Raw genomic sequence first — 22,696 nt, forward strand, 5'->3', positions numbered from 1 at the left:
TCATCACAAGTCACCAAGATCAATTTAAGTACACCAATATATCCACCAAATTCTACGAACTTACTTAACACCTTTTTACACTGTCGATGGTAGCTCGGTTGGAAAACACTTCTGTCTCAAGAGAACTATTTCATCTGGGTCGGGAGGCATCACACTATCACAGGTAGTAATATGGCATGTATAGCTTAACTCTTACACATACTAGGTAAGTCCGAGAACCACTAAACCATAGCTCTGATACCACTAAATGTAACACCCCTTACCCGTTTTGGACGCTAAAACAGGGTACGAGGCATTACCGGACTTAATCATTAATCATCGTATAAAAATCGATTCATAATTAATAACATAATCAAGACTATCTATATTAAATGACTTTATACAATAGAGACCTTCAAATAACATAGGTCAGTATTTTAAGCCAATTCCTAGCAACTTAATAATAATTAAACGAGTCTCCATACATGCCAAAGACTTAAAATACTTTAAAACCTTTATATATCGATCAATAGTTTGATAGTGTGATTTAACCTCCGGCGACCTCCAACTCGAGCTAACATTTGTGACACTATAGGAAAAAGGAAAGGAAGGGAGTAAGCATTATAGCTTAGTAAGTAAGTATGTAAATATTAATAAACAATACATTATCATACTTTAAACAAAGTCACAATATGTTCCCGGAATATTACCATCATAAACACACATACTTTCACTATTACAATCATAAACAGGTTCAAAATAAGCAGTCTAGCAGAGTACCAGCAACTAAATTATTTATTTTTGGAGCTACAGAACTCCAAATTACAAACCGTTAATTTTCCTTGAAACTAAACTCACATATATTCTTACCATAAAATTTTCAAAATTTTTTGTCAAGCAAATTAGTACAGTTTATTCATTGAAGTTACCCCTATTTCACTGCTCAACTGTTCTGACCACTCTTCACTACGAATCAATTTTCTCCTTGTACAGAATTCAAAGAATGTTATCGTTTATTTAATTTGAAACTAGGATTATTAAGGATTTCAAGAATATAAATTATAGCCCAAAATTATTTTCTTACAATTTTTAATGATTTTTTCAAATCAGAACAGGGGATCACGTAGTCATTCTGAACCAGTCTCTCAAAAACTTACATATCTCATAATATAGAATTCCTGTGCTTGCTCTATTCCTGTTATATGAAAATAGACTCATTAAGCTCTAATTTTATATCTTATTCAGTCTCTGATTCAATTTCTACTATTTTTGATAAATTTTTAGATTCACGCCACTGCAACTATCTAGAACAATTTTATTGTCAATTTTGATCTTTCATACTTCAATTGTATTCATCACTTTCCCATAACAATCTTTCTAATTTACAATCACATATCGAGCATATTGCTCATAAGTTACACACGTATATACTTACACTTATCATCACAAAGTCATACACAATTTCATTTAATCAATTTCCCAGTTGAACGCTTCGGAATAATAACAAATACGCAATGGTATCGCGCACAGCCCACCTTTAAAATCGAAGCTCTCTTGTACACATAGTGGCCTTCACTTAGCACCACTCATGTGACCTAGCTCGATTGTACACATAATTTTGGCTCTCTTGTACACATGGTAAACACTTAGTACCACCCATGTGACCTAGACAGTTTATCTCGTAGCTCTTTTGTCTACATGGTGTCCTTCACCTGGAACCACGCATGCGACCTAGCTACATTTATCCTGTAGCTCTCTTGTCTACAAGGTGTACACATAGTATCACCCATGCGACCTAGCTACATCATAATGTATCGTAGCTCTCTTGTATACATGATGTGCACTCAGCACCATACATGTGACCTAGCTACATACCATCTGCATCATCCAATATTTCCAAAGGTTCAACCGGGATTTCTCTCTCTTTCTAATGCTTGATTCCATACTTACAATAGTCAATTATGATTCAAAAATCAGCTACAATACATAAAATATGCTGAAATACAAAAACATAATAAAGATAATGTATTATTTACATACAAACTTACATACTTTCTCATTTCCATGTCGAATTAATATTGAACATTTAAATCATCATAATTATACTTACTTTCAACACCTCGTCAATAATAGTAAATATATCAATATTTCCAAAAGTTGTTTAACATAATTTCAGCCTTCATATTCTACCATAAAACATCAAAATAAACACATTTCACCTATGGGTATTTTTCCAAATATGAACCCTAGATTAATTATTGCTAGAATAAGCTTAATAAAGTTACCGAGATTCCAAAATCGTAAAGAACTTGAAAAACGGGGCTAGAACGGACTTACTATTGAGCTTGGAAAGCTTGAAAACCCTAGCCATGGCTTCCCCCATGCTAATTTAGGCCTCCATGAAAAAGATGAGACAATTTTGGCTTTATTTTCCCTTTTTATTTCTTTTAATTTCCAAATGACTAAAATGCCCTTAAGGCCTTTCTTTAAAATTTTGTCCTATTCATGCCCATTTTGTGCAAACAAAATATAATGGTCTAATTACCATTTAAGGACCTCCTCTTTAAACCCCCCATTTCAATTAAGTACTTACGAATTAGAACACATATTTTGCAACTTTTGCAATTTAGTCCTAAAAGGCAAATTAAACATGCAATCTATAGAATTTCTTATCAATACTCTAACACATGCATCTAATCACTCGGTAAATCATAAAAATTAATTGAAATAAACTTTTCTATCTCGGATTTGTGGTTTCGCAACCACTATTCCATTTAGGCCCTATTTCGAGATGTTACATTTCTCCCCCCTTTAGGGATTTTCATCCCCGAAAATCTTACCGGTAAAAAGATTCAATATCTTTTCTCAAAATTTCTTAAACATCTCCAAACAAATTTTCTTCAAAGCAGTACTTTTAAAATCACCCCACTATCAAATTGAAATCCAATATATCTAAGTTTCAACTCGGTATGACCTCTATATTAATCGAAAACTATTTCCAACTCTCACATTTGCTTTCACTTTTTTGTTTTTTAGCCAAAAACTCTGCATTCAGCTATTAATACAGCTCAATCATTATTCTTCTGTCTAATTTTATCATTACTAAATCCACATTATCTCATTCACAATCAAAATTTATTTTTTTTAAAAATCCAGCAATCATATACTTTAAACATCATACCTGGATGAGTTTATAACGAGGTAAACTTTTGTTTCTTTTCACTTTTCTATATTTCTCCACTTATGTCTATTTCATTATACACTTGATCTTACACATATCATCACAAGTCACCAAGATCAATTTAAGTACACCAATATATCCACCAAATTCTACGAACTTACTTAACACCTTTTTACACTGTCGATGGTAGCTCGGTTGGAAAACACTTCTGTCTCAAGAGAACTATTTCATCTGGGTCGGGAGGCATCACACTATCACAGGTAGTAATATGGCATGTATAGCTTAACTCTTACACATACTAGGTAAGTCCGAGAACCACTAAACCATAGCTCTGATACCACTAAATGTAACACCCCTTACCCGTGTTGGACGCTAAAACAGGGTACGAGGCATTACCGGACTTAATCATTAATCATCGTATAAAAATTGATTCATAATTAATAACATAATCAAGACTATCTATATTAAATGACTTTATACAATAGAGACCTTCAAATAACATAGGTCAGTATTTTAAGCCAATTCCTAGCAACTTAATAATAATTAAACGAGTCTCCATACATGCCAAAGACTTAAAATACTTTAAAACCTTTATATATCGATCAATAGTTTGATAGTGTGATTTAACCTCCGGCGACCTCCAACTCGAGCTAACATTTGTGACACTATAGGAAAAAGGAAAGGAAGGGAGTAAGCATTATAGCTTAGTAAGTAAGTATGTAAATATTAATAAACAATACATTATCATACTTTAAACAAAGTCACAATATGTTCCCGGAATATTACCATCATAAACACACATACTTTCACTATTACAATCATAAACAGGTTCAAAATAAGCAGTCTAGCAGAGTACCAGCAACTAAATTATTTATTTTTGGAGCTACAGAACTCCAAATTACAAACCGTTAATTTTCCTTGAAACTAAATTCACATATATTCTTACCATAAAATTTTCAAAATTTTTGGTCCAGCAAATTAGTACAGTTTATTCATTTAAGTTACCCCTATTTCACTGCTCAACTGTTCTGACCACTCTTCACTACGAATCAATTTTCTCCCCGTACAGAATTCAAAGGATGTTATCATTTATTTCTTTTGAAACTAGACTCATTAAGAATTTCAAGCATATAAATTATAACCCCTAATTATTTTTTTTACAATTTTTAATGATTTTTTCAAGTCAGAACAGGGGATCACGTAGTCATTCTGAACCAATCTCTGAAAAACTTAAATATCTCATAGTATAGAATTCCTTTGCTTGCTCTGTTTCTGTTATATGAAAATATACTCATTAAGCTCTAATTTGATATCTCATTCAGTCTCTGATTCAATTTCTACTATTTTTGGTAAATTGTTAGATTCACATCACTGCAACTATCTAGAATAGTTTTATTGTCAATTTTGATCTTTCACACTTCAATTGTATTCATGACTTTCCCATAACAATCTTTCCAATTTCCAATCACATATCGAGCATATTGCTCATAAGTTACACATGTATATACTTACACTTATCATCACAAAGTCATACACAATTTCATTTAATCAATTTCCCAGTTGAATGCTTTGGAACAATAATAGATACGCAATGGTATCGCACACAGCCCACCTTTAAAATCGAAGCTCTCTTGTACACATAGTGGCCTTCCCTTAGCACCACTCATGTGACCTAGCTCGATTGTACACATAATTTTGGCTCTCTTGTACACATGGTGAACACTTAGTACCACCCATGTGACCTAGACAGTTTATCTCGTAGCTCTCTTGTCTACATGGTGTACACATAGTATCACCCATGCGACCTAGCTACATCACAATGTCTCGTATCTCTCTTGTACACAAGATGTGCACTCAGCACCATACATGTGACCTAGCTACATACCATCTATATCATCCAATCTTTCCGAAGGTTCAACCGGGATTTCTCTCTCTTTCTAATGCTTGATTCCATACTTCCAATAGTCAATTATGATTCAAAAATCAGCAACAATACATAAAATATGCTGAAATACAAAAAAATAATAAAGATAATGTATTATTTACATACAAACTTACATACTTTCTCATTTCCATGTCGAATTAATATTGAACATTTAAATCATCATAATTATACTTACTTTCAACACCTAGGCAATCATAGTAAATATATCAATTTTACATTGAAACATGCATAAATTAATGCTTATTATACATATGAACTTACCTCGATACTAAAACGGCCATGTTACCAACTTTCTCAATTTTCGATTTTTCTCCCATTCTAGATTCAAATCTCATTTTCCGGGATCTAAAACATCATATTTTACTTATTTAATTAATGTACTATTCAAAATAGTCCTTAACTCAAAATTTGACAAAATTACAATTTTGCCCTTAAACTTTTGCATATTTACACTTTTTCCCCTAGGCTCAGGAATTAAAATTCATCCCTTATTGTTATGTTTTATGACATGCTGATCATTTTTCCCTTCTATGGAAACATCAAATTCTCACTCTAACACATAGTTATGAACAATAACAACTTTTACCGATTAAGCCGTTTTACTCATTTTTGCTTAAAACCGCTTAGCAAAAGTTGTTTAACATAATTTCAGCCTTCATATTCTACCATAAAAAATCAAAATAAGCACATTTCACCTATGGGTATTTTTCCAAATATGAACCCTAGCTTACTATTGAGCTTGTAAATCTTGAAAACCCTAGCCATGGCTTCCCCCATACTAATTTCGGCCTCCATGAAAAAGATGAGTCAATTTTGGCTTTATTTTCCCTTTTTATTTCTTTTAATTTCCAAATGACTAAAATGCCCTTAAGGCCTTTCTTTAAAATTTTGTCCTATTCATGCCCATTTTTGTCCAAACAAAATATAATGGTCTAATTACCATTTAAGGACCTCCTCTTTAAACCCCCCATTTCAATTAAGTACTTACAAATTAGAACACATATTTTGCAACTTTTGCTATTTAGTCCTAAAAGGCAAATTAAACATGCAGTCTATAGAATTTCTTATCAATACTCTAACACATGCATCTAATCACTCGGTAAATCATAAAAATTAATTGAAATAAACTTTTCTATCTCGGATTTGTGGTTTCGCAACCACTATTCCATTTAGGCCCTATTTCGAGATGTTACATTACAAAACTAGTTAGTTTACCATCAAACGAACTTACCTTGACTACACGATTGCACAAAAGGTATCGATGACTAATCTGAAACTTTTTCCTTTCCACGATTCAAGTTTGGTTGTTGCGTATCTTAATCTAAATAATAGGTTTATTCAATTAAATCATTCAAAATCAACTTAATATAGCTAATTCAAACTGATAATCCTTTTGAACGTTATTTTACAAAATTACCATCAACACTTTAACATTTGTACAATTAATTTCTTAACCCGAAATTCACAATTTAACCACAATTCATGCAAAACCAAACTAGCCAATTTTTTTATGTTTTCATTTCAACCCAAAGTTTCCATCATTTCACATTATTCACATTGCATTTTACTATACTCTCAAATAGGTTCTTAAACTCAAAATCATCAAAAATCATTTAATAAAATACTTATACTTAACCTTCAAACTTAAGGATTTAACAGCTAAGTTCACAAATATACTTATCTCATTCATGGTAAGTTCCTAAACTTCTAACAATTTCACAAATCAATCTTTGGGTTAGCTAGATTGAGCTAAAACTAACTCAAAATCATAAAAATAGATAGAAACGAACTTCAAAAACTCACTCAAGCAAAGAAAAAAACTTGGTCAAACCTCCCTTGCTTCAACAATTGGGTTTCACGGATGGTGAAAGAAGAAATAAAACCTAATACGTTTTTCTCGTCCTTGTTTCCCCCAATCACCTAATACTTAACCTTTTATTCTATATTATTATATATATTTTATTAAACGTCATCATGAAATTTGAAAAGTTGGTAAACCACTGTCCACTATCCGATGACATGGTATATTTACTATTTAAGTCCACCTATTTCCCTTTTTATGACTATTTGGTACATTTCACTAATAGAATTCAACTTTTGTAACTTTTATGATTTAATCATTTCTACTTAATTAACGGTTCAAACATTTAAATTTTGTTACTAAATTTTAATATGAATTTACTAAATGTTCGTATATATTAAATTAATAATATTTGTTTACTCTCTTGTCGAAATTGTGATTCCAAAACCACCGTTTTCGACGCCACTGAAATCAGGTTATTATTACTCTCCATCCCTTAAAGAAGTTTCGTCCTCGAATATCTTACCATAGAATAGGTTTGAATATTGCAATATTATAGCTTCTTCTGGTTGCAATGTAGCTTCATCAATCCTATGACAGTGCCAAAGAACATTTACTAAAGCTATGCATTTATTTATCAACTCTTTGAATTTCCGAGCCAAAATTTTAACTAGTTCCTTACTATATGACATATCAAGTTGTATTTCCACATCTATTGGTGAAATCACATGTGAGGGATCAAATCTATAACATTGCAACATGAATACACGGAAAAATTTATGAATTTTCTCCAACTCTGACAACAAATCTAAACGACAAGCACCGCCAATTCTCTCGATAATCTCATACGACCTGATGAAATGCGGACTAAGTTTTCCTTTTCAGCCAAAAAAGAGAACTTTCTTCCAGGGTGATACTTTCAAGAATACTCTGTTGCCGACTTGAAACTTGATTTCCTTTCTTTTCAAATCTGCATAAGACTTCTAACAACCAGAATCACCTTAAATTTTTCTTCGGTTTCATAGACCAAATCAGTTTCAAAAAGCTTTGTCTCACTCAATTCAGTCTAGTATAAAGGAGTTCTACTGTAACAGGCCATTTTTGGGTCAAATTGAAACAATGGTTTTGGGACCACAATCTGAAGTCAAAATATTTATTTTATTATTATTTTAATGTTTACAGCATGATAGCATGTATGTGTGAAAATTTCGTGAAGAAATTTTGTCGTTTAAATCGTCAATTTGATAAAAAAGACTAAATTGCGTAAAGTGTAAAAATGGAGTTCCATTAGCTAAAGGTAATCAATAGTTATGAAATCTTAATTTAGAGGCCCTTATGTTGTAATTTTACCATTTGACACATGAGTGGACATATTTGGACAATAAATTTATGATTTAAATGGTTTATAATTAAGGTTAAGTTTGTAATTAAATAAATCATTGTTGTTAGATGTACAGGTTTTGTAAAGTGAATTTTGGGAAAAATGTCAATTTTAGATTAAATTGTGAAATATGTAAATTTAGTGGTTGAATTTTAAAATAAATGAAAAATATGGGCTGATATAAGAATGGTTAATATTCGGTCAACATGAATTTGTATTAAATTGAATGAATTGTGATTTTATATGATAAGGACTAAACTACAAAAATGTGAAATAATAGGGGCAAAAATGAAATTTTTCCAAAATGTGTAAATTGTGCTAAATTGAATGAAATGATGATTAAATATGTAAATTTTGATATTATATAGATTGAGATAAACGAGAGTTGGATCTAGAACTGGGGAAAACAAAGTATCGGATTAGTCGACCTAATTCGTCGTTACAGAAACTCGAGGTAAGTTCGTATAATCAGAATCAAACTTTTAAAGACTTGTAATTAATTGAAATAAATGTATATAATTGAGTAATTGATCTACTTGAAATACAAATGCCTTATTGATATAGTTTGATGGTTATCGAGCCCCGTTTGAACTGTAAGAATTCGTAGGATGCGAGTGACATGTTGTAACACCCTGAATTTGGGCCTAGAAGTTTTGGGCCTTGAGCATGGGAGCGATTGAAGGCAGCTTATAATATTCTATTGTGCATGCGAATTTCGTTAATGAAGGCTTGTTTTAGTGGTTAAGTGTGTTGAGAAGTGTTGGAGAAGTACTGGGTTTAAACCTGGACTCTAGCAAAAAATTTGGTTTAAGGTGAATCAAACCCTGGGTGTAGTAGGTAGGCCTTAAGAATATTGTTGGAGAAATTGAGACACAAAAAACCTTATGGCTTAGTGGCAAGTGGCGTGTGGAGCATTTGAGGGGAGGCATGGGTTCGAATCCCATAGCAAGCAAAGAGCATTTATTTTGCTAACAGGGGCGGCAAGAGTTGGTGTTGAATTTAAACTCTGATGTTGGAGGGATCCCACATCGGGAAGCTAACATAAGAGTGGATGGGAAGCTGGCTTTAAATAGAGAGAACCATGAGGAGAGTAAAGGTACCTTTCTTGGCTAATCCCTTTCGCTTTATGGCGTGCTCGTTTGGGCTGGGCGTCGGCTAAGAGTGCTCGGAGCGTGGATTAACTCCAGTCTCCAATCAGGTGTGTATTTATCACTACTCTTGTTGTTGGATGGCTACTTCGGGCCGCGATGGGCCGAAAGGGGCCATGTGGGCCCAATGGGCCTACATGCCCAATTGGATAAGTTGTTTGATTGTGTAGTAAATATTGGACTAGGCTAGGTGAATCGCATATCTGTGGCTAGGTTTGGGCTAAAAGGGCCACACGAGCGTGTGGGCCTATTTGGGCCAAGAATAGGCTTTAGGCCCATTCGTATTGTTATCCATGTTTAGAATACTTTAGTTTACCAATTACTGAAATGCCCTCGACTTGTAAAATTACAAAAGTACTCCCGATTTACAGAATTACCATTTTACCCTCGACTTACAGAATTATCGTTTTACCCTCGATTTTTAAAATTACCGTTTTACCCTCGATTTACAAAATTACCATTTTACCCTCGATTTACAGAATTACCATTTTACCCTCAGTTTACAGAATTACTATTTTACCCTCGATTTACAGAATTACCGTTTTACCCTCAATTTGTAAAATTATCGTTTTACCCTCGATTTACAGAATTACTGTTTTACCCTCAGTTTATAGAATTACCATTTTACCCTCGATTTACAGAATTATCATTTTACCCTAACTTTACAGAATTACTGTTTTACCTTTGATTTACAGAATTACCGTTTTACCCTCGATTTGTAAAATTACTGTTTTACCCTCGATTTATAGAATTACTTACCCTCGATTTGTAAAATTACTGTTTTACCCTCGATTTATAGAATTACTTGTTTACCCTTAGTTTACAAAATTATCGTTTTACCCTCGATTTATAGAATTACCGTTTTACCCTTGATTGTGAAATTACTGAAATACCTCTGTAGGGTAGAATTTTCGAAATACCCCTGTAGGGTAGAATTACTAAAATACCCTTATAGGATAGAATTACCAAAATACCCATGTAGGGTAGAATTATCGAAATACCCTTGTAGGGTAGAAATACCGAAATACCCTTGTAGGGTAGAATTACCGAGATACCCTTGTGGGGTAAAATTACCATTTTGCCCCTAGGGTGTTAAATAACTGTTTTGCCCTTGTGGGCAAGTGACTGACTTGGACTGTGTGTTTGACGGATTTGATTGTGAATATATGTTGGTGATATTAATGACTTGACTGTGATTGCTTGATTCAAATATGGGCAAGACATTCTGCATACATGACATGTTGCATGGGTTGGGATTTTGTACGAAGGAAGCGTTCTGGTGGCTATGCCACAAATATCTGTTCTGGTGGCTCTGCCACAATATCTGTATCTGGTGACTCTGTCACAATATCTGTTGACCGATCGATGGCTGAGTACCGATCACGTTACCGAAGGCTGTGTGCCGTTGTTGTGGGCTTTGTGCCAATTATAGACCCGTTATTAATGGCTCTGTGCCAACCTAAATATGGCTTTGTGCCATCTTGACTATGGCTTCGTGCCAAACGTATTTACCTGTAGCTATGTGCCTAACATATTTGTTGACGACTCTGTCTTGATCATATTTACCGAAGGCTGTGCGCCAGTTATATTACCGTCACTGATGGCTATGTGCCGAAGTTATTAAAGATATCTATGGCTTTGTGCCACGTATTCTGTTAGGTGGCTTTGCCATATTATCTTATTCTGGTGGCTCTGCCACAATATCTGTATCTGGTGACTCTGTCACGATATCTGTTCTGGCAGCCATGCTACAAATTTTATGGTGTGTAGCGGATGGGTGGGTCGAGTTGTCTCCCCACATGGTGTAAGGTTGGTACGGGGTTGTATACGGCTGGATTGGTTTGGGATTGTATTCACATTCTGATTCTGCTTCTGTCACCTAATTCTGATTCTGATTCTGATTCTGTTACTAATACTGATTCTGATTCTGATTCTGTTACTGATTCTGATTCTGATTCTGTTACTGATTCTGATTCTGATTCTGGTTCTGATTCTGTTACTAATACTGATTCTGATTCTGATTCTGTTACTGATTCTGATTTTGATTCTCATTTTGGTTCCAATTCTGATAATGTTTCTTATTCTGTAATGGGCTAAGGTCCATCTGGTACTGTCTGTTGTAATGGGCTAAGGCCCGATTGGTACTGAAATTGTAAGTAAGGCTGGGGCCAGACTTTTAATTCTTTTAGATGACTGACTGTTCCTTTTTATAGTAGGGGATTTCACACTGAGTTTTCGTAAACTCACCCCATTAATTAACCTTTCAGGTAATTTCCAGCCTTAAATGGATCAGGCCTGCGAGGGGCTCGGAGGAAGCTACACATACTGTTTATGTTACAGTTTTGATTATTACCTTTAAATTATTTTATGTGGGTTGTAGTAAAGCTGTTGTAATTTTCTGGATTTTAAATTTGGAATTTTATTTATTGTTCTTATAATTGCTAGTATTAGAACACGATTTTCCAAAGCAACTACTGTTATTCAAAACATCACGTAACCGCAATTGTTTTTAAAGTAAGTTTCCGCAACTACCAAGATTTTTACAAAGTTGTTAAGAATGTTATTCAGCTGAGGTTTTCTAACAAGGTTTAAAATGGGTATAAGTTTTTAATTATTAAGAAGGGTTTTTAATGGAAACATGGTTTTCGAAAAATACTTCAATGTGACACGCCAAGTTCGAGCTAAACTTCCAGGCCGAGTTTGGGGTGTTACATTTAGTGGTATCAGAGCCTGGGTTGCAACAACTCGGTTGTGGATTGGGTTTTCAAAGGTTGAATTTTAGAAAATTATTTTCAACCACGTGGTCTGTTTGAAGTATTTCTCTTAAAAAGTGTGGCACACCGAGTCTCCGGCGCCGAATCCGTAAGTCTTCTGAATACTTTTGTCTATTTAGAAATTGAAATACTATGGAATCCTTAGATATTGGTCTGAATTTAAATTTGGTATTTATTTTATGTGGATGTGATGTTTGGATATAGAAATTGTATATATGTGTGATAAATATGTGTCTGCTTCAGTGAATAAGTGTTGTATGTATGAGATGTTTCAAGTTCTAGTTGAAGTGTGATAGTGATAGTAGGATCAGAGTGCGCAACGGTAGCGTAGTGGGGTAGATGTTACACGACTACCCTGTTAGATGGAAATTTCGAGGACGAAATTTCTTTAAGGGAGGTAGAGTTGTAACACCCTGAATTTGGGCCTAGAAGTTTTGGGCCTTGAGCATGGGAGCGTTGAAGGCAGCTTATAATATTCTCTTGTGCATGCAAATTTCATTAATGAAGGCTTGTTTTAGTGGTTAAGTTTGTTGAGAAGTGTTGGAGAAGTCCTGGGTTTAAACCTGGACTCTAGCAAAAAATTTGGTTTAAGGTGAATCAAACCCTGGTGTAGTAGGTAGGCCTTAAGAATATTGTTGGAGAAATTGTGACACAAAAAACCTTATGGCCTAGTGGCAAGTGGCGTGTGGAGCATTTGAGGGGAGGCATGGGTTCGAATCCCATAGCAAGCAAAGAGCATTTATTTTGCTAACAGGGGACGGCAAGAGTTGGTGTTGAATTTAAACTCTGATGTTGGAGGGATCCCACATCGGGAAGCTAACATAAGAGTGGATGGGAAGCTGGCTTTAAATAGAGAGAACCATGAGGAGAGTAAAGGTACCTTTCTTGGCTGATCCCTTTCGCTTTATGGCGTGCTCGTTTGGGCTGGACGTCGGCTAAGAGTGCTCGGAGCGTGGATTAACTCCAGTCTCCAATCAGGTGTGTATTTATCACTACTTTTGTTGTTGGATGGCTACTTCAGGCCGCGATGGGCCGAAAGGGGCCATGTGGGCCCAATGGGCCTACAGGCCCAATTGGATAAGTTGTTTGATTGTGTAGTAAATATTGGACTAGGCTAGGTGAATCGCATATCTGTGGCTAGGTTTGGGCTAAAAGGGCCACACGAGCGTGTGGGCCCATTTGGGCCGAGAATAGGTTTTAGGCCCATTCGTATTGTTATCCATGTTTAGAATACTTTAGTTTGCCAATTACTGAAATGCCCTCGACTTGTAAAATTACCAAAGTACACCCGATTTACAGAATTACCATTTTACCCTCAATTTATAGAATTACTATTTTACCCTCAATTTACAGAATTACTATTTTACCCTCGATTTACAGAAATACCGTTTTACCCTCAATTTGTAAAATTATCGTTTTACCCTCGATTTACAGAATTACCGTTTTACCCTCTGTTTACAGAATTATCATTTTACCCTCGATTTACAGAATTATCGTTTTACTCTCAGTTTACAGAATTACTGTTTTACCTTCGATTTACAGAATTACCGTTTTACCCTCGATTTGTAAAATTACCGTTTTACCCTCGATTTATAGAATTACTAGTTTATCCTCAGTTTACAAAATTATCGTTTTACCCTCGATTTAAAGAATTACCATTTTACCCTTGATTGTGAAATTATTGAAATACCCCTCTAGGGTAGAATTTTCGAAATACCCCTGTAGGGTAGAATTACTAAAATACCCTTATAGGATAGAATTACCAAAATACCCATGTAGGGTAGAATTATCGAAATACCCTTGTAGGGTAGAAATACCGAAATACCCTTGTAGGGTAGAATTACCGAGATACCCTTGTGGGCTAAAATTACCATTTTGCCCCTAGGGTGTTAAATAACTGTTTTGCCCTTGTGGGCAAGTGACTGACTTGGACTGTGTGTTTGACGGATTTGATTGTGAATATATGTTGGTGATATTAATGACTTGACTGTGATTGTTTGATTCAAATATGGGCATGACATTCTGCATACATGACATGTTGCATGGGTTGGGATTTTGTACGGAGGAAGCGTTCTGGTGGCTATGCCACAAATATCTGTTCTGGTGGCTCTGCCACAATATCTGTATTTGGTGACTCTGTCACAATATCTGTTGACCGATCGATGGCTGAGTACCGATCACGTTACCGAAGGCTGTGTGCCGTTGTTGTGGGCTTCGTGCCGATTATATACTCGTTATTAATGGCTCTGTGCCAACCTAAATATGGCTTTGTGCCATCTTGACTATGGCTTCGTGCCAAACGTATTTACCTGTAGCTATGTGCCTAACATATTTGTTGACGACTCTGTGTTGATCATATTTACCGAAGGCTGTGCACCAGTTATATTGCCGTCACTGATGGCTATGTGCCGAAGTTATTATAGTTATCTATGGCTTTGTGCCACGTATTCTGTTTGGTGGCTTTGCCACATTATCTGATTCTGGTGGCTCTGCCACAATATCTATATCTAGTGACTCTGTCACTATATCTGTTCTGACAGCCATGCTGTAAATTTTATGGTGTGTAGCGGATGGGTGGGTCGAGTTGTCTCCCCACATAGTGTAAGGTTGGTACGGGGGTGTATACGGCTGGATTGGTTTGGGATTGCATTCACATTCTGATTCTGATTCTGTCACCTAATTCTGATTCTGATTCTGATTCTGTTACTAATACTGATTTTGATTCTGATTCTTATTCTGATTCTGTTACTAATACTGATTCTGATTCTGATTCTGTTACTGATTCTGATTTTGATTCTCATTTTGGTTCCAATTCTGATAATGTTTCTTATTCTGTAATGGGCTAAGGTCTATCTGGTACTGTCTGTTGTAATGGGCTAAGGCCCGATTGGTACTGAAATTATAAGTAAGGCTGGGGCCAGACTTTTAATTCTTTTAAGTGACTGACTGTTCCTTTTTATAATAGGGGATTTCACACTGAGTTTTCGTAAACTCACCCCGTTTATTAACCTTTCAGGTAATTTCCCGCCTTAAATGGATCGGGCCTGCGAGGGGCTCGGAGGAAGCCACACACACTGTTTATGTTACAGTTTTGATTATTACCTTTAAATTATTTTATGTGGGTTGTAGTAAAGCCGTTGTAATTTTCTGGATTTCAAATTTGGAATTTTATTTATTGTTCTTATAATTGCTAGTATTAGAACACGATTTTCCAAAGCAACTACTGTTATTCAAAACATCACGTAACCGCAATTGTTTTTAAAGTAAGTTTCCGCAACTACCAAGATTTTTACAAAGTTGTTAAGAATGTTATTCAGCTGAGGTTTTCTAACAAGGTTTAACAAGGGTATAAGTTTTTAATTATTAAGAAGGGTTTTTAATGGAAACATGGTTTTCGAAAAACACTTCAATGTGACACGCCAAGTTCGAGCCAAACTTCCAGGCCGGGTTTGGGGTGTTACATTTAGTGGTATCGAAGCCTGGCTTGCAACAACTCGGCTGTGGATTGGGTTTTCAAAGGTTGAATTTTAGAAAATTATTTTCAACCACGTGGTCTGTTTGAAGTATTTCTCTTAAAAAGTGTGGCACACCGAGTCTCCGGCGCCGAATCCGTAAGTCTTCTGAATACTTTTGTCTATTTAGAAATTGAAATACTATGGATTCCTTAGATATTGGTCTGAATTTAAATTTGGTATTTATTTTATGTGGATGTGATGTTTGGATATAGAAATTGTATATATGTGTGATAAATATGTGTCTGCTTCAGTGAATAAGTGTTGTATGTATGAGATGTTTCAAGTTCTAGTTGAAGTGTGATAGTGATAGTAGGATCAGAGTGCGCAGCAGTAGCGTAGTGGGGTAGATGTTACACGACTACCCTGTTAGATGGAAATTTCGAGGATGAAATTTCTTTAAGGGAGGTAGAGTTGTAACACCCTGAATTTGGGCCTAGAAGTTTTGGGCCTTGAGCATGGGAGCGGTTGAAGGCAGCTTATAATATTCTTTTGTGCATGCAAATTTCGTTAATGAAGGCTTGTTTTAGTGGTTAAGTGTGCTGAGAAGTGTTGGAGAAGTCCTGGGTTTAAACCTGGACTCTAGCAAAAAATTTGGTTTAAGGTGAATCAAACCCTGGGTGTAGTAGGTAGGCCTTAAGAATATTGTTGGAGAAATTGTGACACAAAAAACCTTATGGCCTAGTGGCAAGTGGCGTGTGGAGCATTTGAGGGGAGGCATGGGTTCGAATCCCATAGCAAGCAAAGAGCATTTATTTTGCTAACAGGGGACGGCAAGAGTTGGTGTTGAATTTAAACTCTGATGTTGGAGGGATCCCACATCGGGAAGCTAACATAAGAGTGGATGGGAAGCTGGCTTTAAATAGAGAGAACCATGAGGAGAGTAAAGGTACCTTTCTTGGCTGATCCCTTTCGCTTTATGGCGTGCTCGTTTGGGCTGGGCGTCGGCTAAGAGTGCTCGGAGCGTGGATTAACTCCAGTCTCCAATCAGGTGTGTATTTATCACTACTCTTGTTGTTGGATGGCTACTTCGGGCCGCGATGGGCCGAAAGGGGCCATGTGGGCCCAATGGGCCTACAGGCCCAATTGGATAAGTTGTTTGATTGTGTAGTAAATATTGGACTAGGCTAGGTGAATCGCATATCTGTGGCTAGGTTTGGGCTAAAAGGGCCACACGAGCGTGTGGGCCCATTTGGGCTGAGAATAGGTTTTAGGCCCATTCGTATTGTTATCCATGTTTAGAATTCTTTAGTTTACCAATTACTGAAATGCCCTCGACTTGTAAAATTACCAAAGTACACCCGATTTACAGAATTACCATTTTACCCTCGATTTTCAGAATTATCGTTTTACCCTCGATTTTTAAAATTACCATTTTACCCTCGATTTACAGAATTACCATTTTACCCTCAGTTTACAGAATTACCATTTTACCCTCGATTCACAGAATTACCATTTTACCCTCAGTTTACAGAATTACTATTTTACCCTCGATTTACAGAATTACCGTTTTATCCTCAATTTGTAAAATTATCGTTTTACCCTCGATTTACAGAATTATCGTTTTACCCTCAGTTTACAGAATTATTGTTTTACCTTCGATTTACAGAATTATCGTTTTACCCTCAATTTACAGAATTATCGTTTTACTCTCAGTTTACAGAATTATTGTTTTACCTTCGATTTACAGAATTACCGTTTTACCCTCGATTTATAGAATTACTGGTTTACCCTCAGTTTACCAAATTATCGTTTTACCCTCGATTTACAGAATTACCATTTTACCCTTGATTGTGAAATTACTGAAATACCCCTGTAGGGTAGAATTTCCGAAATACCCCTGTAGGGTAGAATTACTGAAATACCCTTATAGGATAGAATTACCAAAATACCCATGTAGGGTAGAATTATCGAAATACCCTTGTAGGGTAAAAATACTGAAATACCCTTGTAGAGTAGAATTACCGAGATACCCTTGTGGGGTAAAATTACCATTTTGCCCCTAGGGTGTTAAATAACTGTTTTGCCCTTGTGGGCAAGTGACTGACTTGGACTGTGTGTTTGACGGATTTGATTGTGAATATATGTTGGTGATATTAATGACTTGACTGTGATTGTTTGATTCAAATATGGGCATGACATTCGGCATACATGACATGTTGCATGGGTCGGGATTTTGTACGGAGGAAGCATTCTGGTGGCTATGCCACAAATATCTGTTCTGGTGGCTTTGCCACAATATCTGTATCTGGTGACTCTGTCACAATATCTGTTGACCGATCGATGGCTGAGTACCGATCACGTTACCGAAGGCTGTGTGCCGTTGTTGTGGGCTTCGTGCCGATTATAGACCCGTTATTAATGGCTCTGTGCCAACCTAAATATGGCTTTGTGCCATCTTGACTATGGCTTCGTGCCAAACGTATTTACCTGTAGCTATGTGCCTAACATATTTGTTGACGACTTTGTGTTGATCATATTTACCGAAGGCTGTGCGCCAGTTATATTACCGTCACTGATGGCTATGTGCCGAAGTTATTACAGTTATCTATGGCTTTGTGCCACGTATCCTGTTAGGTGGCTTTGCCATATTATCTGATTCTGGTGGCTCTGCCACAATATCTGTATCTGGTGACTCTGTCACGATATCTGTTCTGGCAGCCATGCTACAAATTTTATGGTGTGTAGCGGATGGGTGGGTCGAGTTGTCTCCCCACATGGTGTAAGGTTGGTACGGGGTTGTATACGGCTGGATTGGTTTGGGATTGTATTCACATTCTGATTCTGCTTCTGTCACCTAATTCTGATTCTGATTCTGATTCTGTTACTAATACTGATTCTCATTCTGTTACTGATTCTGATTCTGATTCTGTCACCTAATTCTGATTCTGATTCTGATTCTGTTACTAATACTGATTCTGATTCTGATTCTGTTACTGATTCTGATTTTGATTCTCATTTTGGTTCCAATTCGGTAATGTTTCTTATTCTGTAATGGGCTAAGGTCCATCTGGTACTGTCTGTTTAATGGGCTAAGGCCCGATTGGTACTGAAATTGTAAGTAAGGCTGGGGCCAGACTTTTAATTCTTTTAGATGACTGACTGTTCCTTTTAATAGTAGGGGATTTCACACTGAGTTTTGGTAAACTCACCCCGTTTATTAACCTTTCAGGTAATTTCCAGCCTTAAATGGATCGGGCCTGCGAGGGGCTCGGAGGAAGCCACACACACTGTTTATGTTACAGTTTTGATTATTACCTTTAAATTATTTTATGTGGGTTGTAGTAAAGCCGTTGTAATTTTCTAGATTTCAAATTTGGAATTTTATTTATTGTTCTTATAATTGCTAGTATTAGAACACGATTTTCCAAAGCAACTACTGTTATTCAAAACATCACGTAACCGCAATTGTTTTTAAAGTAAGTTTCCGCAACTACCAAGATTTTTACAAAGTTGTTAAGAATGTTATTCAGCTGAGGTTTTCTAACAAGGTTTAAAAAGGGTATAAGATTTTAATTATTAAGAAGGGTTTTTAATGGAAACATGGTTTTCGAAAAACACTTCAATGTGACACGCCAAGTTCGAGCCAAACTTCCAGGCTGGGTTTGGGGTGTTACACATGTCACTAGGGTTTCTGTTTAGGTTGAGATCCTGGATTTGTTGTGGACTCACCGCAGCTCGTATGAGCTTACTGATATATCATCTCGTAAGAGGTTACTGTTCTCAGCTTGTAAGAGCTTACTATTCTCAGTTCGTCAGAGCTTACTGTCCATCAGCTTAGGAGGAACTTACCGATCATAGCTCAGAACAGTGAATATGATGATGAATTGATGGATTACCGATTAATACACTTCGTGTGTATCATCCGTGTATCTATCGATATTTTAATAGGTTCAACGAGCATAAATTCTATTACTGGTTATGTGAAAAAGCTGTGTGTTATACGGATGAAGTACTGTTTATACGGATGAGTTACTATTATCGAATGAATTACTGTTTATATGATTGAGAATGAAATGTTACAAATGATGTACATGATATATACAGATAATGGATGATTACATGCACTTATGTAACTAACTTGTGGATGAATGCTTGTGTATAGGCATTTGGCAATTGAGTTTGATATACATTGTTTAATTATTTGATTATATTTAAAAGGTAAGTTAAATTTTGAATTATACGAGCTTACTAAGCTATAAAGCTTACTTTGTTTCTTTTTCCATGTTTTATAGAGGTTCGATAGCTCGCACGATTCGGATAAGTCGGAGTTATGCATCACACTATCTAGTTTCCAATTGGTACCTTTGAACTTATGGATATTTGTAAATATGGCATGTATAGGCTAGTTATAAAGATAATAGTTATAGTTACTTGAGATGGTGATTTTAGTACATGTTGTGGTATATGATAAAGCCATGTAATTTGGCTTAACTTGGTAGAATATTTTGGTTGTGTTTAAGCGCTCAAATATGGTATGTTTTGGCAAGTAGTAGATGGAATAGAAATATGCAATGTTGTCTTGATATGTGATAAGTATATGAATAGAAAACGCATTATATTAATTAAGTATTTGAATACTATGTCGAATTGGTATAAAATGTGTATGAAATGTTGTGGATTGGCTACCTATTGGGTTATAAATGTTGCAAATTATGCTTGTGTAGGTATCTAAAAATAGGGTGGCAAAATGGCTTTACAAATAGCCTATTTTTGTCCATACGGGCAGAGATACGAGCGTGTGTCTCAGTCGTGTGTGACACACGGTCATGCTACATGGCTGTGTGTCCCCTGGTGTTGAAATTAAAATGAAGTAAATATGCTCCACACGGTCTTACACACAGGAGTGTAACTTGGCCGTGTTGCATAAGTCAGTATACCCTGTAGGTTTGGCACGGCCTAGCACACAGTTTGGCACACGGACGTATGTGGCCATTTCGAAGGATACATGGGCTAGACACACGGGCATGTGGTTGGCCGTGTGACCCAAATCGGTATGTACCCCCTATTTTCACATGGCCGGTGCCACGGGCGTGTCTAATGGCCGTGTGTCTGCCCACACATATGTGTGTCCCCTATTTGAAGCAAAATTTTCTAAGTTTCCCAAACTTGTTTTGAATTAACCATTTCTAAAGCATGTTTAAGGCCTCGTAGGCTATTATAAGGGACAAATTCATTGAGATTGAATGATGATTGTATGAAACGATTGAATGAATGAGAAAAGTATGATTATATTTGTTATAAGTCCGGTAATGCTTCGTAACCCTATTCTAACGTTGAGTACAGGTGAGGGCTGTTACATCTACACTTTCAACCATACAAAGCTTCATACAAGGCCATTTTAGTAATTGATTGGTAACTGTTATTATACGCAAACTCAACCAACGGAAGAAATTTTTCTCAAGTACCTTCAAATTCTAATATACAACAACGGAGCATATCTTCAAGTATCTGAATCACTCATTTATATTGGTCGTCTGTCTGTAGATGAAATGCGCTACTAAAATGCAATTTGGTGCCCAAAGCTTCTTGTAATTTATTCTAGAATCTAGAAGTAAATCGTGGATTTCGATTAGAAATAATCGACAATGGCAGCCTATGTAATCTGACAATCTCTACAACATATAACTCTGTCAATTTCTCTAGTAAATAATCCATACGCACAGGAATAAAATGCGTTGATTTAGTCAAACGATTAACAAGAACTGAAATGACATCCTTTTTCCTCGGAGATAACGGTAATCCTGACATGAAATCCATGGTAACTCGTTTCCATTTCTATTCTGGAATCATAATCGGCTGCAGCAATCCTGAAGGTAACTGATGTTCGGCTTTAACTTGTCGGCAAATAGAAACACAAAAATTTACACACTTTTTCATACCCCTTTTAACTTAAATTCATGCGAATTTGGTTAAATTCTTATCAAAAAATAATTAATTTTTATAAAATAATTAAAGTGCACTTCAAATATTAAAATGTTTAATTTTAGTTAATTTCATAATTATTTTTGATGAATTTTGGTTATTTTCGACAGATTTGCACAAAGGGCGAAAAATGGTTCGGCAAACACTACTAGAAGCACAAAACCAAGAAGCAATTTGAAGTATCAAGGTGAACTAAATTTTAGCCTAAGATGGTCCAAAATTATGTGTATTAATTCATAATATAATTAATTTTAATTTATATCCAAGTTAAATTGGGTTAATAAATTATTATTAATTAATTATGAAAAAATAGACCGATTGAACTGAACCGAGTGAACCGAACCGGTCAAGAAAAGGACAGCCCAAACCATCCAAGTGCTGACCCAATTCACCTCATTAGCCGATTATTTAAGCTTGCAAAGAAGCCCTTGAAAACTTGTTCAAATTGCAATTCAACCCCTCCACAATTGCTGGCTTTGTAGATTTGCCCCAAGCGATATTTAGCAAAGTTGAAGCCATCAACTTTGCCACATAGGTGGCCGACCAAGGGGTGGCTCTTTGGCTGTTATTTTTAGAAAATTTTATCTACCACATTCAGCTATAAACCCCCCTTGGCTGATCATTCAAAGCATCTCTCATTCATTCACATCTCTTCTATTTTCTCTCATTTTCTCCTCTCATTTTCCCATTCAAAGTCCATTGCTCTCTTTTCGATTTCTCCTCTTGGAAAAGGGGCATTCATCGGCCATTTTGGAGTAACATTGAAGTGTTCGTAGTAGCCTTGGTCGACGAGGACAACAAAGAAGGAAGAACGGAGCAACCTAGTCAAGCCACGGAAAAATACTAGATTTGATTCTTGTTGCCTATCTCTTTAATTTTTGTTGTTTTAGTGATGAACATATCTATGAATATTTATGTTATTGGAATGGTTAATTTAATCAGCGTAGCTTGAATTTAATTCATGTTGGGTTGATTGCATTTTGTCCTCTTAAATTATTAAAATTGTGTTTATGCTGTTATAAGCCTCGGTAAAATGCTTGATTAAGTAAA

This window comes from Gossypium hirsutum, chromosome A02 (genome assembly GCF_007990345.1).
Source record: "Gossypium hirsutum isolate 1008001.06 chromosome A02, Gossypium_hirsutum_v2.1, whole genome shotgun sequence".
Lineage (NCBI taxonomy): Eukaryota > Viridiplantae > Streptophyta > Magnoliopsida > Malvales > Malvaceae > Gossypium > Gossypium hirsutum.